This window comes from Sorex araneus, chromosome 2, assembly GCF_027595985.1.
Source record: "Sorex araneus isolate mSorAra2 chromosome 2, mSorAra2.pri, whole genome shotgun sequence".
Lineage (NCBI taxonomy): Eukaryota > Metazoa > Chordata > Mammalia > Eulipotyphla > Soricidae > Sorex > Sorex araneus.
This window is the reverse complement of record NC_073303.1, coordinates 43,686,670-43,705,454: the sequence shown is the minus strand read 5'-3', so window position 1 is coordinate 43,705,454 and position 18,785 is coordinate 43,686,670. Positions and strand designations below refer to the sequence as shown.

At 51.3% G+C, this 18,785-nt stretch overlaps 1 protein-coding gene across 2 annotated transcripts in view; it reads right to left on the bottom strand.

Annotated features, from left to right (window-relative positions):
- SPIN1 (spindlin 1) overlaps window positions 1-8,316 on the bottom strand; it is a 52,381-nt gene extending 44,065 nt beyond the window's left edge. Inside the window, exon 1 of one of the 2 annotated variants that reach the window (XM_055126504.1) lies at window positions 8,184-8,316. The gene's annotated coding sequence lies outside the window, so the exon portion shown is untranslated. Of the gene's footprint in view, window positions 1-7,276; window positions 7,575-8,183 lie in introns of those variants that run through there. The other variant, XM_055126505.1, reaches the window with a different exon arrangement.
- Window positions 8,317-18,785: the final 10,469 nt, after the last annotated feature.

Below are 18,785 nucleotides of genomic sequence, written 5' to 3'. Positions count from 1 at the left end.
AAACCCATCCATCACCAGTCCCACTCGAGTAATCCTCCAGCAGAGCCAGGAGTAACCCCGGAGAAAGCCCCAACTGTGGCCCCAAAATTTAAACAAATGAAAGAGAAAGAATGCACCCTCTGGCCAAACAAAACCCAGCGTATCCAAAGTGGGCAGCTCTGCCTTCGTTTCTGAATCCACCCGAGAAACACATGCTATGACAGTGTGTCTCTTGTGCGGCCCAGCATGGAGAGCTTAAGTGACAAGTGGGCACCACAAGTGCTCCACATCCACCACCAACCGCTCTGCCCACCCCGCATTTCACACAGGTCTCTCGTGGCCTGAACATCAGCCAGGGGGTGCGACGCGACATACAGAAAGGCCATCCTTGCACGCCGAGAATTCTCTACCCAGACACAGGCTGAGGGCCCTCAAGCCAGTCTGAACTCACCTCCCGCTGCGGTGCCCTCCACCCCAGCCGGGCACACCCCCTGCAGGCCCCCAGCAGCCCTGCACACCTAAATCCCATGCCAGCTTACTATCTGCTCATTCCTGGGGTACCTGAACCAACAGTGTACTACTGGAAACAATCCAGCATTTTCAACAGGATGAATAAACCACCAAATGACTCTACATGAATAAGCCTCCACTACCTGTGACGTGAGCTAAAATCACTGTCAAATGAGTAGCAGCTAACAGCTGGCATTTCACGACCACAGATTTGTGACTATCGTCCATTCCACAATTTTAAGTTTTTAACTTTTAACTTTTAAAAAGTTAAAAGTATTTAACTTTTTTTGAAAAGTCTCAAACCGAAGGAGATCGTACCTTGTTTGGAACAAGGGGCACATACAGAGAACATACCTTGTTTGGAACAAGAGGCACATACGGAGAACATACCTTGTTTGGAACAAGGGGCACATACCCAGCAGTGCTCGGGGGACTATGCAGCACCGGGAACCAAACCCAAGGTTCTGACATCCACAGCACGGACTCAAGTGGGGAATTTCTGTTTCGTGTTGGACCACAGCAATGGTCAAGGGTTATTCCTGGCCCTTCACACAGGAATTACTCCTGGCAGTGCTCAGGGGACAATATGGGTTGCCGAGATCAAACCCAGGTTGGTTGTGTGCAAGGCAAACTCCCTACCAGACGCATTACTGCTTCGGCCCCTAGACTCCGGTCCTTTGAGTTACCAGCCCCGACCAGAATTACTATTAACTCAGATGCAAAGACTGGGAGGCCTGGGGATAGTTCAGGGGCACAGGACTTGCCTTACAGGCACGGGGTCCCAAGTTCAACGCCAGCACTGCCCCACGTGCTGAGCTCCACCCTGTGGCACTGCTATCTGGTGTCTCCAGCACCACAACCAAGTGCGATCTGTTGTGCATGAGCACCACACCTGAGTGTGCAAGCCCCACCTTCACTCCGCCAAGTGTGCAATCCCCATCTCACTCCACAACAAATCTGAGAACACTGACCCCTGGGCACCACAACTGCCACCACCCCAAGTGGAAGCTCAGGATTCCACGAGGAACGTAAACGGCTGAGCGCAACAGGCTGGAGCGCACGTGTTCCCGGAGGCCGAGGTCTGACACTGGCTGGGAGCTGCCCCTCCCCGGAAACCGAGGGGGAGGGAGGGGGGAGGAGAAGTCAAACAGTTTGAGTAAACAGTGAATATGTTAGACAAATAGAAACAAACACAGAGCAGTTTTATTGTCTTAGGGAAGGAAATGCAGATCCAGATACACGTTGTTTATACGGCAAAAGTGAAACACTGCGATAATCTAAAACTGCAGGAGCGAGAGCGACAGTCCAAAGGACAGAGCACCCGCCTCACACAGTCAGCCCAGGCTCAGCTCAGCAGGAACCCAACAGAAACAATCCCCGAGTGCTGAGCACGGCCAAGTGGGAGCCCCCAGCACAAAAAAAATAAAAATTAAAAAATCATAATAAATGGGGAGAAGAGCAAGATCTCTAACTTTGGAACTGCATGTTTTTCCAAGTAAAAACAGAGCACTAAATTATAATCCATAGGGCTGAAGCAATAGTATAATGGGTGCATGCGGGCGACCCAGGTTCAATCCCCGGCATTCTATATGGTCCCTGAAGTACCGCTGGGAGTGATTAATAACTGAGTGCAGAGCCAGGAGTAACCCCTGAGCATCCCCTGGTGTGACCCAAAAAGCCAAAAATAATAGTAATAAATAAAAGAACTGGCTATCAGGAGGGGGGGAAGCACAAAGTGACTTGTGTCAAAAACCGAGAAAGGGAGACGGGAGCAACAGTGCAGAGGACAGGCGTTTGCCAGGCACGTCCTGAGCCAGGTTTGACCCCCAGCACCCCTGAGCCCCCTAGGAGTGATCTGAGCACAGAGCCAGGAGCAAACCCTGAGCACAGCTGGGTATCGCCTCCACCCACACAAAAGAGACAAGAACCAGATACATCCCACAGATGAGAACTATTTTTTGAAAATAACATGAAAGGAAAATAACGTGCCCAACCTGAGTCAAGCTGGAAACAAAGACCGATGAGTACCTAGTTAAAACACGCTGAACTTACAACACATCCCACCCCCACCCAGTGATTCTCTAGCAAGAAAGCAGAGAGAAATAGCACCAGCATCAACTCTTGGGGACCAGAAGAAGGCATTCTAACCTAGTCAGGACAGAAACTCAGGGTGGTGAGAGTCATTCTGATGAGATAACAAAGAGATGCTGAGCAGACAGCCCAGAAGGATAGAGCTGGGACAGAGACAGCTCACGGGGCTTAAGTATACACTGCAAGCTGGCCACTGGCCGTCAATCCCAAGCAGGAATGACATGGTTCTCGCTCAAGCACCATCAGCAGGAAGTGACCTGCCCAGAAGTACTACTGGGTGTGGCCCAAAAACAAAACAGAAAGTAAAGGGGAAACAATCCACTGCTACAGTCTTCGACTATAAATATTTACATCGTTTGTAGACAGGTTCAAACATTAACACTAGGGGGCCGGAGCGATAGCACAGCAGGTAGGGCGTTTGCCTAGCACTCGGCTGACCCGGGTTCAATCCCCAGCATCCCATATGGTCCCCTGAGCACTGCCAGGAGTCTAATTCTTGAGTGCAGACCCAGGAGTAACCCCTGTACATCGCCAAGTGTGACCCAAAAAGCCCAAAAAAAAAATTAAAACTTGGGGCCAGAGCGATAGGAAGTGGGTAGGACATTTGCCTTGCTACATGGCTGACCTGGGCCTGGGTTCGAGGGAGGCATCAAGGCACTTGCCTTGCAGCCAACCCCAGGCTGGTCATCAGCATTGCATATGGCCCCTGGGAACAGGCAGAAGTGAAACTTCAGCACAAGAGTCAGACGTTTGGGTGTGGCGCCAAAGTACTAAAAATTAAAAACAACAAATCCACCTTTTTAGAGACATTATTATAACCCAAAAATAATCTAGCAGAGCATAAATGTTATTGGTTTCTTCATTTATACTTTCATCATTTGGATAAAATAATACCCATGTTGAGACTAAGGAGGTGACTGAACGGTAGAGCATTTTCCTTCCTGAGTGTGAGGCTGAGTTTATCTCCAAAGCACTGCAGCGAGCAAGTCCTGAGCACGGAGAGGGCGCAGCCCCTGAGCAGTCAGCTGTGGCCCCCAAACTAAGATAATAAAATACTAATGCACTCCAATCCTTGAGCCCTAAGTCAACACATTTAACATTCAACACAAAGTATCCCCCTGGCTGATCCATGTGCCATCTTCCTTCTCTAACCTGACTCCAGGCACTCAAGAGCCTACACCAGTGGGTTCCTGCAAGGCCCCTTCCAAGGCCCTAACACAGGGCGGTCCTCTCCTGCCTTTCTTTCTTTTATGCTTTTTGGGTCACACCCAGTGTTGCTCAGGGGTGTCATTCCTGGCTCATGCACTCAGGAATTACTCCTGGCTGTGCTGGGGGGACCATATGGGATGCCGGGGATTGAACCCGGGTCGGTGAATCCGGGTCGGCCGCATGCAAGGCAAATGCCCTCCCCGCTGTGCTGTCACTCCGGCCCCTTTTCCTGCCCTTCTACGGCATTCCCTGTGTTGACACACTTCATTCCAATCCTGGCTCCAGGTTCTTGCTGAGACAGACCAGCCCCCGTCACCTACTCAGACCTGTAGGTCTACCTACCCAGGTCTACCTCACCACCCTGCAGGTGAGTCCCAAGGGCTCCAAGCGAACATCTTCCTGTGAGGGGGCAGGCGGGGACACCTGCTCATGCTGAGAGCACCAGGTCTCAGTCGAGTGACAGAGCCCAGTCCCAGCTCTTTGCGTGGAATTCTCTGACATAACTTGTCGCTTGAAGAACTGGTGGCGCATCTAAGGCCAGAAACACCCAATAAAGATGTAACTGCCAATTTGGTCAGGAATGTAGTGTGCACACTCAAGACGTGAAGGCCCTGGGTTTGATCCCTGGCGCTCCCCCAAAGAGTTGAGGGGCCAGAGCGAGAGCACAGTGGGGAGGGCGCTTGTCTTGCACAAGGCCGACCTTGGTTCAGTCCCTGGCATCCCGCATGTTCCCGAGCCCCACCAGGAGTAATTCCTGAGTGCAGAGCCAGGAATAAGTCCAGAACACCCCAAAACACAAAAGTGTTAAATTGAGGGGCGAAAGCGAGCACGGGGGCGCAAGTGCTTGTTTCGTACAGTCCGGTCCAGTTGTGCAGCCAATCCCCCAGCACAACACCTCATCCCCCAAGCGCTGCCAGGAAAGACCCCTGAGCACAGAGCCGGAGTAGGTGCCGAGCAGGCCAGGTGTGTGCCCCACCCACCAGAAAAAAATTTTAAGCAGAATACTGGGGCACAACTAAGTAACATGGAAAGAATACCGCACTCACAAACCATAATGCCCCAAAGTAGAGAAAGAAGAAAACTGTCTGGTCTAGAGGCAGGGGCTAGGGGATTGTGTGGGATGGGGGAGGGGTTACTGCGGACATTGTTGGTGAATGTGCACTGGTGGAGGGATGTGTGTTCGATCATTGTATGACTGAAATTCAAAACATGAAAGCTTCGTAAGTGTAGCTCATTAGGATTCAATAAAAAAAAAAGGTTACAACACATGGCACTCACAACCTAGCAAAGTGAAAAAGCAAGAAGGGGAAGCAACTCAACTCAAAGTGAAAAATGCAAGAGGAAGTAATTAGCATCAAGTGCAGTTTCAGGAATTGTACTGAGAACTTATAATTCTATTTCATTTAATCCTCATAATAGCCATATAAGGTAGAGTCCATCCTAGTTTACAGCTTGAAAACATTTACATTTTCTCAAGTCTACATGATGAATGTTCTATGTAGCTCTGGCCCAGTAAGAACTGGGTTTGAACCCAGAGGTGCCGAGCTGGAAGGCCACGCTATCTCCAGTTCCAGCCCAGAGTTCATGGGACTTCACAACACATCTTCCAAAACAGAACAAAGTACTGGCAAAAGTTGATGCCCTTCTTCCAACTTCTTTTCATTGAAAGAGGAAGAAAACACACTGGAGCACCTAATAAATTGAAGTATTTACATGGACCTATGTTAACTGCTCAACAAATTCAGATCCTGCAAAGAACTGAGCGAAAGAACCATACAACCGAAGGCATGTTATGCTTGGTTGGGGGTGGGGTAACCAAACTCAGGGCCAGGCAAGGCTGGTACTCCACCACTGAGGCCACCTCCTCCAAGGCATTATTTTTAATCTCGAAATAACCCGTAAGATTAATTTTCCACAAACAATAATATCACTCCCAAACACTTATGTTACAGGAAAGAAATGCTAACAAGGGTGCAGTCAGAGAAGATGTGTGTACAATCAGTTGTCATTTGGAAGTGAAACACTACAATTAGATAAATGAACTGTCATTCCTTAAATCAAAATGGAAATACCATATAATCCAGGGATACCATTCCCTGTCCGAAGGACATGAAAACACTAATTCAAAAAGATTATCTGCACCAATATCTGTCCAAGGATCACAGCAGCATTACACACAATAGCTAAAGCATGGAATTACCCAAAGGATCACCAACTGACGACAAGGTAAAGCTGGGGCATAAATCAACAGAATACCACTCTGCCGGTAAAAATTCAGTTGTGCCATCTAGGACAAAATGGATGAAAATTAATGGTTATGCTAAGTAAAACAAGGAAGTCTAAGAATTATGAAATGGTTTCACAGCTGTGAAACATACAAAACTAAAGCAAACAGGTAATAATAATAATAAAAGCCCCGGGCTCCTTTGGAAAATGGGGAGGCAGAGGGGTGGGTCGAGAAGAGGCCGAGCAAGGGGGAGCTGAGGGGGAAATAGGCTGAGGGATCTTTTTGGTGGTGCGGTGAATCCTACAGACACAGCCAGGTGTTGCGCTATACCCCGAAATTCTGAAAATGATAAATTCATTTTTAACAAGGGGGGAGGGAATTATCGTTGCCTAGAAGGAAAACTCTTCTCAGCCAAGGGTGAGGGCCAGCCAGAAAAAAACAAGACAGAAAATTCTGATCAGCTGCGTCCCCAAGCACCCAAATTCCAATTTAGATGCCACAGGCTATTTTCAACAGAGGCAATTTACATTACATCAGCATTTTAAAGAAAAACCCATTCGTTTTCACACCTTATCACAAACAAAAGAACCCAAGGTGCCACACTGCTCATCACGTGCCCGCACACCGGAAGCTGTCAATTAGTCAAGAAGTGGCAAGGGTCCCCCCAAGCCACACCGCGGGGGAAGCCCTGCGGGGGTATCGCCCCGGGAGCCCTGGACACTGCACTAACACCAGGACGGGGAACACCACTGCGCCGCTCCTGGAACGTCTCCGACGCGATCGCGCAAACTGTGACCTTCTGGGGGGCGGGCGGGCCAGGGTGCTCTCTCCGGTAACCTGCGACATCCTGCAAGGACATCCCCCTTCCCGAGCTGAAGGCACACGGAAGCCTCGATCTGGGCCCGTCCGCCCAGGACGGTGGGAGACACGAGCCGCTACCTTACGCAACACTGCTTCACGTGCTCCAAAACAAAGTCAATACTGTGGGGCTCCCCGGGGCGATCCCAGGTCCGCGCTTTTCGGAAACGCCACTGCCGGGCAGGACGTCAAGAGGCATTTCTCAGCGGCCATCCGGCCTCGCCGGTCCCGGTCCTAACAGCTGCCACTGCAACAACTCCAAAGCTCGCGTTCCTCACCGAGGCGGCCCCGCGCACCGGTTCCTGCACACCGGAGGCACCACCTGGTGGGATGCCCGAGCCGGGTGGCGAATTCCGGCGGCTGAGCCCGTGCCGGGGGCCCTGGCCCCGCGCTGCGCCCCACCTGTGCCCGCGGCCCCCGGGCCGGGGTCCTGCCCTCCGCGCCCCGCAACAGCTACTGCCGCCGTCGGTGGGGTGCGTCCATCACCCCGGGAGGCTGCAGCGCCGCTTCCAGAAGCTTCGAGCACGGGGAAGTTTGTCAGGTCCTGGCATGTGGGCATGTCTGCCGTCCTTGGCACGGGTCACGTCACGCTGTAACCCTTTCACACGCGGGTCCCCGCCCGACGCGAGCCTGGCCCGGAACGCCCGTGCGTGCGCGCGGCCACGCGCAGAGGCGGCCCCGCGGCCACCGGAGCCGGCAGGTAGCGGCGCGGGCGGGGCAGGGGCGGCGCGGCGGGACCGGGCCCGGCGCCGCAGGCCGCGGGCGCTGCGCACTTCCCGCCGGCGGCGCCCGCGCGCGCGGGGCCAAGGTCACCACGCGCGGGGATGCGGGCGCGCGGGCGCGGCCCCCACGCCCCCCGGCCCCACGTCCCGCCACCTCCGCGAGGGGCGCGGGGAGGCCGGCGCCCCGCCCCGCCCGCGCGCGCCCGCCCCGCCCCCATGGCCCCATCTTCCGGGGTCCCTCCCCTCCCCCGGCCCGGGGTCCCGTCTCCCGCCCCCGGCCGCGCAGACATCCCTCCGGGCCCCCGCCCGGGCCGCCCCTCGCCCCTGGGGGGCCCGCTCTGCCCCCCGGTTATGCAACGGCCCCCGCCGGCCCGAAACAAAGCGCAGGCGGCGGGGGCGGCCATGTTGGCGGGGGCGCGAACAAAGGCGCGGGGCCCGAGCCCCCCCAGCCCCGGGGCCCGGCCGGCAGGGGGCGCTGTGCGGGCGCCGCCGCCGGACAATGCGCACCCGGCCCGCAGCTCCCCGGGTGCCGCCGCCCCGCCGCCCCCACCCCCCCGCCGGCGCCGCTCCCCGCCCCGCCGCCTCACCTGCCGGCCGCCGTCCGCAGCTCCGCAGGGCCGCCGTCCCGCGCCGCGCTCCCGCCCCGGCCCAACCGAGCCAGACGGCGCCACCCCGCCCCCGCTCCCGCGCCGCGGCGCCGCCCGCCCCCGCCGCACGGCGCACGCGCACTGTTCCCGCCCCTCTGCGCCGGCCGAGCCGCCAGGCCCCGGCCCGCGGGCCGCACTGCGCAGGCGCCCCGGCGAGGGGGCAGGGCCTGGCGGCGGGGCGGGGCCTGGCGGGAGGGGCGGGGCCGATCTGACTCGGCTCTCACCTGGCGGCGAGGCTGACCCCCGCACCCGGAGGGACCCGCTGGCGGGGTGGGCGGGGCCAGGCGGGTGGGCGGGGCCTGGCGGCGGGAAGGCCCGGGCGGGGTGGGGCGCGCCCCGGCTGCGCTCACCTGGCGGCGGGCTCGGGCGGGCGGGGCCCGGCCGGTGAGCCCCAGGTGCGGGCGGGGAGGGAGCGCTGACGGCCGGGCGCCGGGAGCCCGGCTCGTGCCGGAAGTCAGGCATCCTGGGAAGTTTCCTTGCGCTCGGGGAGAGCACTTGTTTTGCGGAGTGCCCGGCCCCCCTTGCCCTCGGTTGAGCAGCCGGCCTGCGGCGCGCGCCGTCGTGCCCGTAAAGCCGTGCGAGCCCCGCGCCCCGCCCGCTCCCCGCGCGGACCCCCAGCGCCGCACTGCGCCACCGCCGCGCGCGCAGGACGCCCCGCTCACCTGCCCCACCTGCAGGACGCCGCGGGCGCGCGCGCGGCCGGCGGACGCGGAATTCGCTCCTCTCTCACCCAAGATGGCCTTTGATGCTTTGTGGGTCTGCAGGAGGAGGAGAGAAGGAGCCAACGGAGATCAGGGTCTGTGACCCTCACCCCCCCGCCGGCTGTCCCAGCGGGTCACTGGGCTGACCAGGTTCCTCGAGTGCGGAGGTGCGTGTCTCCGAAAGCGCGTGTCCCCAAGTGTCAGGTCAAATTACGGGGCGTTATTGGAAAGCAGTGCACACTAAACTGCGCAATTGCTGGGGGTCCCCCCCCTTTTTTTTGAGGAGGAGTGGAGAGTGGGATCACGACCGTGCGGTGCCAGGAATTTAACCAGAGTTGTTTGCATGCATGCAAAAAAGACGCGTAGACACTCTGGGATTTTACTGGCTCTTCACCCACTCCTCTCCCTCCCGCGAACAAGATTGATAGGTGCCTGCTCTAACAAAGCCAAGAGCGCTTCTCCGATGGCACACTTGGCAGTCCAGGCCAGTTCGTAAGGCCAACTGGAGGGCCAGTATAGAGAACTCCACGTCCTCCGCTTGCTTGTGCAAGAGCACTGGGAAGTGGTTCTCTTTTATTGCGCAGACAATGACCGTGTGGAGAAGCAGCCAGATGCCAGGACTGCGCTGGGTGGGATGGTCTGAGAAAACATTTCACTTCCACCTCAATGTTGAAATTTAGGGTCCGACTATTATTTTGATTCAAGTGGACCACTCCCAGTCATGATCTGCCGGGTGCTGCCGGAGGTGTGGGTGTTTGGGCTTTTGGTGGGGGACCCACTCCCAGTCATGATCTGCCGGGTGCTGCCGGAGGTGTGGGTGTTTGGGCTTTTGGTGGGGGACCCACCCTTTTTATTTTTTTTAAAAAAGGACGCTTTTCCTGAGCATCCCAGACAATTAGGCAGCACCCCTGGCCTCTCTAGCTGCTGTATGCCGGGCAGCATGTTTTCTATCTCCAGAAGTAGAGCCATTTTTAAAAAGCCTTCAAACCCAGGGCTGGGAGATCTGCAAAGAAAGGGCTTGAGCACGTGCATGTGTGTAGGTAGGAAGGCCAGCTTTTAACCTTCTCACTCCGTGGTTCCTTGTGCACCCAGGAGCAGATGTGGCCCAGAAACAAAACAAAGACCGAGAGGGTTGTCATCTGCCTGCCCCACCACCACTGATCCCCATTTTGCCTCTGGTTATGGTCACTGGGCACTTTCAGAAAGCAAGAGGTCAGGGAGGGCAAAGACCTCAGAAAGACCTACAGGAGGGGCTGGAAAGAGAATACAGTGAGTAGGGGGCTTGCCTCACATGCAGCCAAGCAGGGTTCAATCCTCAACATCCATCTATGGTCTCGTGAGCACTGCCAGAAGTGATTGCTGAGTTCGGACCCAGGAGTAAGGCCTGAGTATCACCGAGTGTGGCTCCCAAACAAAAAACAAAACAAAGATCCACATGCCAGGAATGTAGCTCAGCTGTAGAGCACTTGCCTTGCATCTGTGAGGCCCAAACAAAAGCAAGGACCACTCTCCTAGGACACCAATCCTACTAGAAGTGTTTCAGTAACATGCTGAATGTCAGAAGTGGCGTTTTAAATCTTCCAGGTACATGCATCAGAAATGTTTAAAATTATTCACTGGGGGAAATCAGGCAAAGCCAGATTGAAAGGCATTCTGCAAAACAGCTTCACTGAACTTGAAGACAATATGAAGAAAACCACAAAGATAGAATCAGTGCAAATGATGCAGACCATAATGACACCCAGAGATCAAGTTGACTGCTCAAGTCACCTTTGATCAAGTTGAAGGAAAGAAGTTATAAAGCAGATTGGGGCTGGAGCAATAGCACAGTGGGTAGGGCGTTTGCCTTGCATGCGGCTGACCCAGGTTCGATTCCCAGCATCCCATATGGTCCCCTGAGCACCACCAGGGGTGATTCCTGAGTGCAGAGCCAGGAGTAACCCCTGTGCAACGCCAGGTGTGACCCAAAAACGCAAAAAAAAAAAAGAGACAATTGAATAGACTGTATGAAGAATCTATATTAGTTTGTTGAACCATCATTACATGTTTAGGTTGGCAGTGGCTATTTATTATTTGGGGCCATACCCAACAATGCTCAGGAACTTCTCCATGCCCAGTGCTTGGGGATCCTGTGTCCATACAAAGTAACTAATACTGAGAAGTAGAATTAAGATGTTTATTAAGGGGGCTGGTGCTGGGATCAAACTGGACCTCGAACATTCAAAGCATGTACTCAGCCCTTTCAGCTATCTCTTTGCCAACAATGGGTATTTGTGAGTGTAGGATAACATTAGTTTGTTCTTTCTGCCTTGCCACAGGGAGCTTAGGTTTATTGGGTTACTCCTATCACAGTGCTCCTATTCCTCTGTGTTTGTTTCTAACCTCTTTTTTTTTGTATTTTTTTTTTCTTTTTGGGTTATACCTGGCAATGCACAGGGGTTACTCCTCACTCTGCACTCAGGAATCACCCCTGGTGGTGCTCAGGGGACCATATGGGATGCTGGGGGATGCTGGGAATCGAACCCAGGTCAGCCATGTGCAAGGCAAACACCCTACTCACTGTGCTATTGCTCCAGCCCCTCTAACCTCTTTCTTTGTGCTCTGTTTCTCCACTGGTCAAATACCTTTATCTCCTAATCAGACTCTGTTAACTTGTAAATATTGCTTTTCTTGTCTCCTTAACTCCTTTGCATAGTTAATTCAGAGCAATGTCCTTTTTGTACAGACATAGGGAAGCTGGTTAATGCTATGCTTTTGTAACTTGGGAGTTAATTGACTCTGAATAATATTCACTCCAGGGCATCTGTTCTCTCCACTTAAGCCTCAGTTGCCCTTACTTCCAGCACCCCAAAAGCAGGGTCCCAATGAGGGATTGGATGGACCTAGGGCAAGCTGTGAACTACCCTGGCATCAAAATGGGCCAGGCCAAAGTGCTATAATACTTAACTGTGAGTTATGAGCATGGTCATGGACAAATTCTGTCATGATCCAAAAAGTAACAATTGATAGGACCTTGCTAGGGTTAGGAAAGATTAATCTGGCATGCGCACTGTAGTCTGAGATCTATAGTGACATGTCCCCAGGAGAGCCACCCTACAAGCTTAATGTATCTCTTACTGTGTCCATACAAAATAACTAATATTAAGAAGTAGAATTAAGATGTTAATTAAAGGGGCCGGAGCGATAGCACAGCGGGTAGGGCATTTGCCTTGCACGCGGCCGACCCAGGTTCGATCCCCGGCATCCCATATGGTCCCCCAAGCACCGCCAGGAGTAATTCCTGAGTGCAAAGCCAGGAGTAACCCCTGAGCATCGCTGGGTGTGACCCAAAAAAGCAAAAAAAAAAAAAAAAAAACATGTTAATTAAGGGTGCTGGAGCCACAGCACAGCGGGTAGGGCGTTTTCCTTCCATACAGCCAACCTGGTTTGATTCCCAGCATCCCATATGGTCCCCTGAGCACCTCCAGGAGTAATTTCTGAGTGCATGAGTCAGGAGTAATCCCTGTGCATCACTGGGTGTGACCCAAAAAGCAAAAAAAAAAAAAAGTTAATTAAGATGTTAATTAAGTAATTGGACTAAGGAGAGGAAAATAGTACTTTGCCCTTGAGCAGAAGAAAGGCTTTCATATATTGATGGGGCCTGGGTGTGGTGGCTCCCCCCACTGCGGGAGTTGATGAGAGACTGGAGAGAGAGAGAGACCAAGGCTGCAGCTCAGAGAGGCGAGCAGGTGAGAAACTAGCCGCCGGGAGTGAGGGGCAGTGAGACTGGAATGGGGAGCTGAGTGAGACTGGAGCAGGCGCGCGGGGAGGATGGAATAAACGGAAACTGGTCACCAGTCAGCCTGGCCCTCGTTTCCTCCTTCACCCGTTCATGGCATCGGCCTTCCTGGGTGGGGGAGTGGCGAGAGACAACCGAATGCAGGCGGCAAGACAGAGCCGAGGGGCTCCCCGGCCGCCTGGTGATTACACAGAGACAACCCCCTCATTTCTAGGACACCAGAGTTAGACTCTTGCAGGACAAGGCCGAACTACAACTTATTTTCAAATGACTCAGAAATATGTTTATAGGAAACGCAGCCAAATTATTATTAGAACTAGTGAATGTAGGTAACATACTATAGAATGTAGGTAACATACTACAAGACTGGAGCAAGAGCACAGCGGGGAGGGCGTTTGCCTTGCACACGGCCGACCCGGATTCGATTCCTCTGTCCCACTCGGAGAACCTGGCAAGCTACCGAGAGTATCCCACCCGCACGGCAGAGCCCGGCAAGCTACCAAGAGTATCCCACCCGCACGGCAGAGCCTGGCAAGCTACCGGTGTCGTATTCAATATGCCAAAAACAGTCACAACAAGTCTCACATTAGGGAGGGCGCCCGCTCAAGCCAATCGATGAACAACGGGACGGGAAGACAGTGCTCCAGTGCTCCAGTGGATGTAGACAAGAGGCTCCAAGCTTACTTGGCCTACTGTCCCCTTTTCAGACAAAAAAAGAAAAAAAACAACATTGGTGCCCTGTGGCAATTTACCTTCTTTAAGTAGTCAAGCAGAAATCACTCCCCTGTTGCACACGAGGCTAGTAAGGCTCTCTGGTCCTTCAGATGTGTGGCCCCACCGCAGGGCGAGAGAGTGTACAGTATTTGAGAAGACTTTACTATTTGGGAAACACTGATTCTGGGAACCACAGTATGAATATGTGGATTTACTGAGCCATTCTTCCAACTTTCCTGAAAAATGAATTTTCAGAGCACTGCCTGAGCACTGTCAGGAGTGACCCCCTGAGTAATACAGGGAATAATCCCCAATTTTTTTTTTTTGTAAATTAAAGAAAAAAGAGACTGAAGAGATAGTATAGTGGGGGAAGCACTTGCTTTGCGTGATCCCCTAAGTTCCCCCCGGGAATGATCCCTGAGCACAGAGCCAGGAGTAAGGAGTAAGTGAGCACCACCAGGTGTGCCTCCCCTGCCAAAAAAGATTATAATGTAATTATTTTTTTAAATAATGTAATTATTTTTTTAAAATGGGGGGGGCTGGAGCAATAGCACAGCGGGGAGGGTGTTTGCCTTGCACTCGGCCGACCCGGGTTCGATTCCCAGAATCCCATATGGTGCCCTAAGCACCGCCAGGAGTAATTCCTGAGTGCAGAGCCAGGAGTAACCCCTGTGCATCGCAGGGTGTGACCCACAAAAGAAGAATAAATGGGGCTAGGTTCTTGCCTTACATGCGGCCAACCCAAATTCAATCCTGCACCCTAGATGGTCCCAGGTACCAGCAGGAGTGATCCCTGAGAGCAGAGATGGGGGTAAACCCTAAGCACCACCAAAAGAAGACAAAGAAAAAAAAGCAAACAGGATACTTGGTGATAGTGTGGGGTTATTATTTGATAGGGGAAGGAAATGACACTGACATACACATGGAAGAAGTTCTCATTAAAAATGTACCAAATACAAAAAAATGAGTGCTGAAAGGAGGTAAAGTGATATGCATGATACCCTTTCAGTAACAGTCTTGCAAACCACAGTGCCTGGAAGGAAAGAGAAGGCAAGTAGCTGACGAGAGTTAGACTGGGGCATATTTGGGACTTTGCAAAAAAATGCACTGGTGAAGGGATGGGTGTTGGAATATTGCAGGACTGAAACCCAATCGTGAACAACTTTGTAACTATATCACACGGTGATTTAATGCAATTTTCTAAATGTCCCAAAAGAGTCTGACTTAATGATATAATGCAATAATGTTGATTCTCTCAAAAGATTTTTGTCTGCTTTTGTATTTTGCTAAATGAAACATGACACAATACATGCATATTACATAGTTCTCTAATATTGTTAAGTATTCCTATGGATCCTGTGCCTATACTGAAAGCCAGCTACTGTAGAACATATTACTACAATTGGAACTGTGAAATAAAGAACATTAGCAGTTTTGCTAATAAATAACTAAACTTGTACAATGATTTCAAAATTTAAGAGTTTGACAACATAATCGGCAAATAAAACCATGTCCCATGATAGCTTATTCTTGCCCCTCAGAAAGAAATTCCATTTCATTATGCACTTATGTGTTAGTTTGGGAGGGCACGTCTGACAGTGCTGGGGGCTCCCACTCGCAAAGCATGTGCTCCAGTCCAAGGAATCCTATTTTGTTTGGGGGCCATACTCTGGTGCTCAGGGATCAGATACTTTTGATACTCAGGGGACCATATGCAGTGTCAGAGATCGAACCCAGGTCAGCCACAAGCAAGGCAAAGCACCTTACCCACTGTACTATCTTTGTGGCCTCGAGAAACCCCACTTAACTCACAGCCAGCCTCTTCATTCAGAGTGGATCAGGTTTGGCGCTTTGGAGTAGAGGTGTTGCTGAGCAGCAAGGTATAGCTGGTCATCTCTCTTTGGTTCTCGGGGTCCGTCTCTGCACCATCGCTGCTGTGTGCAATCCCCTTGGCAGAGCGGTGAGGGATGCTCCTTCCCCTGTGCTTTATGTTGTTGCTAAAACAGTTGGAGTACCCTTTCAGCTTACGAATCCCCGCTGAGACCAGATGGTCCCTGGCCTTGAGGATCATAGCTAATGTGCCTTGAGGTAGTAAAAAATAATACACACTAAGGCTCTTTTCATGAGGTTGGAAACTAAAATCAGCGCACATGACAGAGTCCAACCGCAAGAGAAAGGTCTTCCTGGGGCCAGAGTGAGAGTCAGCAGGGAGAGTGCCTTGCATGCAGCCAACCCCAGCATCCCCCCATATGGTCTCCTGAGTATCGCCAGCTATGACCCAAAAACCTTGAGAAAGAGGTGAGGGAGGGGAAGAGACAGACAGACAGACAGACAGACAGACAGACCCTTTATCTACAGTAGGAGAAAGGCAACAGTTCGGCCAATGACGGATGCCACAGAGAAACATGAGAAGAAGCCACATACCAAATGCCCTGCTTTCTTTCATGGGCTACTTATTTTCCAGTGTCCCCACTGTAATTTAAGACCTTCCCTTTTTTGTACCAGACAAAGTGTGTACATTATTCACCGTAAGACTACACTTTCCAAATTGCTTTTCATTTCTTCTCAATAAACGCATTTTCTTGTGAAATATAATGATTGTTTATTTGTTTGAGTTCAACAAGGTACACTGATTAAGAGGATCTTGTAAAACTGTTTGGGGGGTGAGTGGGTCATCCCCCAGGGTGTTCAGGAATCACTCCTGACTCTGTGCTACACATTGCTAGATGACATTGGTTAGTCCTTTCTCCTCTGCTGCAGGGAGCTTAGGTTTATTGAGTGACACCCATCGCAGTGCTCCTGAGGCACTCCCATTCCTGTGTTCAGCTTTAGCTTCTCCTTTGTGCTCTGCTTCCCCTATCTGTTAATCTCTGTATCCTCAAATCAGACCTGTGACTTGTAAAGTCAGATTCTTCCTAGGACTCTGGATTTTGTATATGCAAGTGAAAGATTGCTTGTCTCTTTCCTTTAAGTCCTTTGTATAGTTTACTTTACACCAATGTCTTTTTTGTATAGACACCGGAAGACAGTTAATGCTATGCTCTTGTAACTTGAGAATTAATTGACTCCAAGTAATATTTACTTCTGGACATCTGTCATATTTATTCAATTTAAGCCTCAGTTGTCCTTAGTTCCTAGCACCCCAAAAGGAGGGTCTCTGTAATCACCAAATGACGAGGAAGCCTGCAGCTCTCTCTCGCCGCCTGTGTTCGGGGGTCTTGGGCCGCTTCCTCATCCAGGATGGCCGATGCCATGGGTGGATGAAGGAGGAAACGAGGGCCAGTCTGGTTGGTGATCAGTTGCCGTTTCTTCCATTCTCCCCACGCGCCTGTTCCAGTCTCTCTAAGCTCCCCATCCCGTCTCTTCTTGCACCCCTGTTAGTCTCTCCATGCTCTGACTCTGCCTTCTTGGTCTCTCTCTAGTCTCTCACCAACTCCCAGCATTGGGGTAGCAACCACACCCAGGTCAGGCAGCACAATCAACATATCAGAGCCCTTCCTGATCACCTGCAGCCAGATGATCAGCTCAAGGGCTTTTCTCCTTTCCTTAGTCCAGTAATTTAATTAACATCTTAATTCTACTACTTAATGTAGTTATTTTGTATGGACACAGTAAGAGATACATTAAGCTTGTAGATGGCTCTTCTGGGGTCATCTCGCTATAGATTCCAGACTACATTGCTCAAACAAGATTAGTCTTTCCTTACCCTAGCAACGTCCTAATCCAGTTGCTACTCTTTGGATCATGATAGAATTTGTCCGTGACTAAGCTCTCAACTTATAGTTAAGTATTAAGGCACTTTGACAGAGCCCATTTGATGCCAGGGTAGCTCACAGCTTGCCCTGGGTGTATCCAGTCCCTCATTGGGACCCTGCTTTTGGGGTGCTAGGAACTAAGGGCAACTGAGGCTTAAGTGGAGAGAACAGATGCCCTGGAGTGAATATTATTCATAGTCAGTTAACTCCCAAGTTACAAAAGCACAGCATTAACTGTCTCCCTGTGTCTATACAAAAAGGACATTGCTCTGAAAAGGACCCTGCTGGGGTTAGCATGGACTAACCTGGCCTGAGGACCGTAGTCTGGGTATATAGTTAAATGTCCCCAGGAGAGCCACCCTTTAAACTTAACATATCTCTTACCGTGTCCATACAAAATGACTAGAAATATTAAGAAGTAAACTTAAAATGACTGTTTAAATGAATCTGGACTAAGAAAAGCAGAAATACGCCTTTTGATGGAATTTCACCCTTGGGCGGATCTCCTAGCAGAATAGAGTCTGTCCTAGAAGAAGCTTCCCTGGAAGGGCTTTACGTATGTTGATTATGCACCGCACCTTGTGTATTGCTACCCTCAACTCCTGAGGATCTGCGCTATAACCAAGGCCGGGAGACTGGGTGTGAGAGACTAGAATGAGGGGCAGTGGGAGTTAGGAATGGGGGGAGGGGAGGCAGTATGAGTCTGATATGGGGACAAAGATTGGAATAAACAATGACTGATCCCCAACCAGCCTGGCCCCTGTTTCTTCCTTCATGCACACATCACTGTCAGCTGACCAGGGTGGGGAGGCAGCTCTTGACCACTGAGCACTTTTTGAACTCAGAAGGGATGACTCCTGGCGGGAATTGAGGGGGCTATATGCAGTCCTGTATGAAGCCGGGTTGGCTGAGTGCAAGGCAAGTGACCTGCTCACTGTACTATCTCTCTACCCCTAATTTGTTTTTCTGGCTGAGTTTATAGAGGGACAACATGGGTTATGGCTGCCTCACTTTAGTTTTGATTGCATTTCTTTCGTTATAATAATAGTGATTGTCCTCTATTATATTTAAAAGTTAGTTGGCCCCCAAGGCGTCTACTGTAGGAGCCAGAGAGATAGTACAGCAGGAATGGTGCTTGCCTTGATGTGGATGACCCAGGTTCAATCCCTAGCACCACATATGGTCCCCTGAGTCCACCAAGAGTGTACTCTGGGTACAGAGTCAGGAGTGAAAAGCAAAACAAAGGTCCCTACTGCAAAACTTTTGGAAGTAATAACTCAGTTCCAAAAGATTGTGAGTATAAGATGTCGGGGAGGTAAGTTTTCCTATAGCCTTCAAAATTTTTCTTTGGTTTAATGCTTAAATTGAGGAAGGCATAGAGGAAACATTTTACTTTTATGTACAAGTACTCACATACATAGTAAAGATAGGTAAATTGAGGTATATTTACAATACTGATTTAAAGAGTGGGACAAGGACTTGGACTTTAATGGCAAGAAGGGCAATTCATAATGATAGGAAAAGCAAATATTTAGTAATTAGATGTTTGTCCTGTCATGGGACAAAACATTTATTTTACTGGAGAATCTAGAAG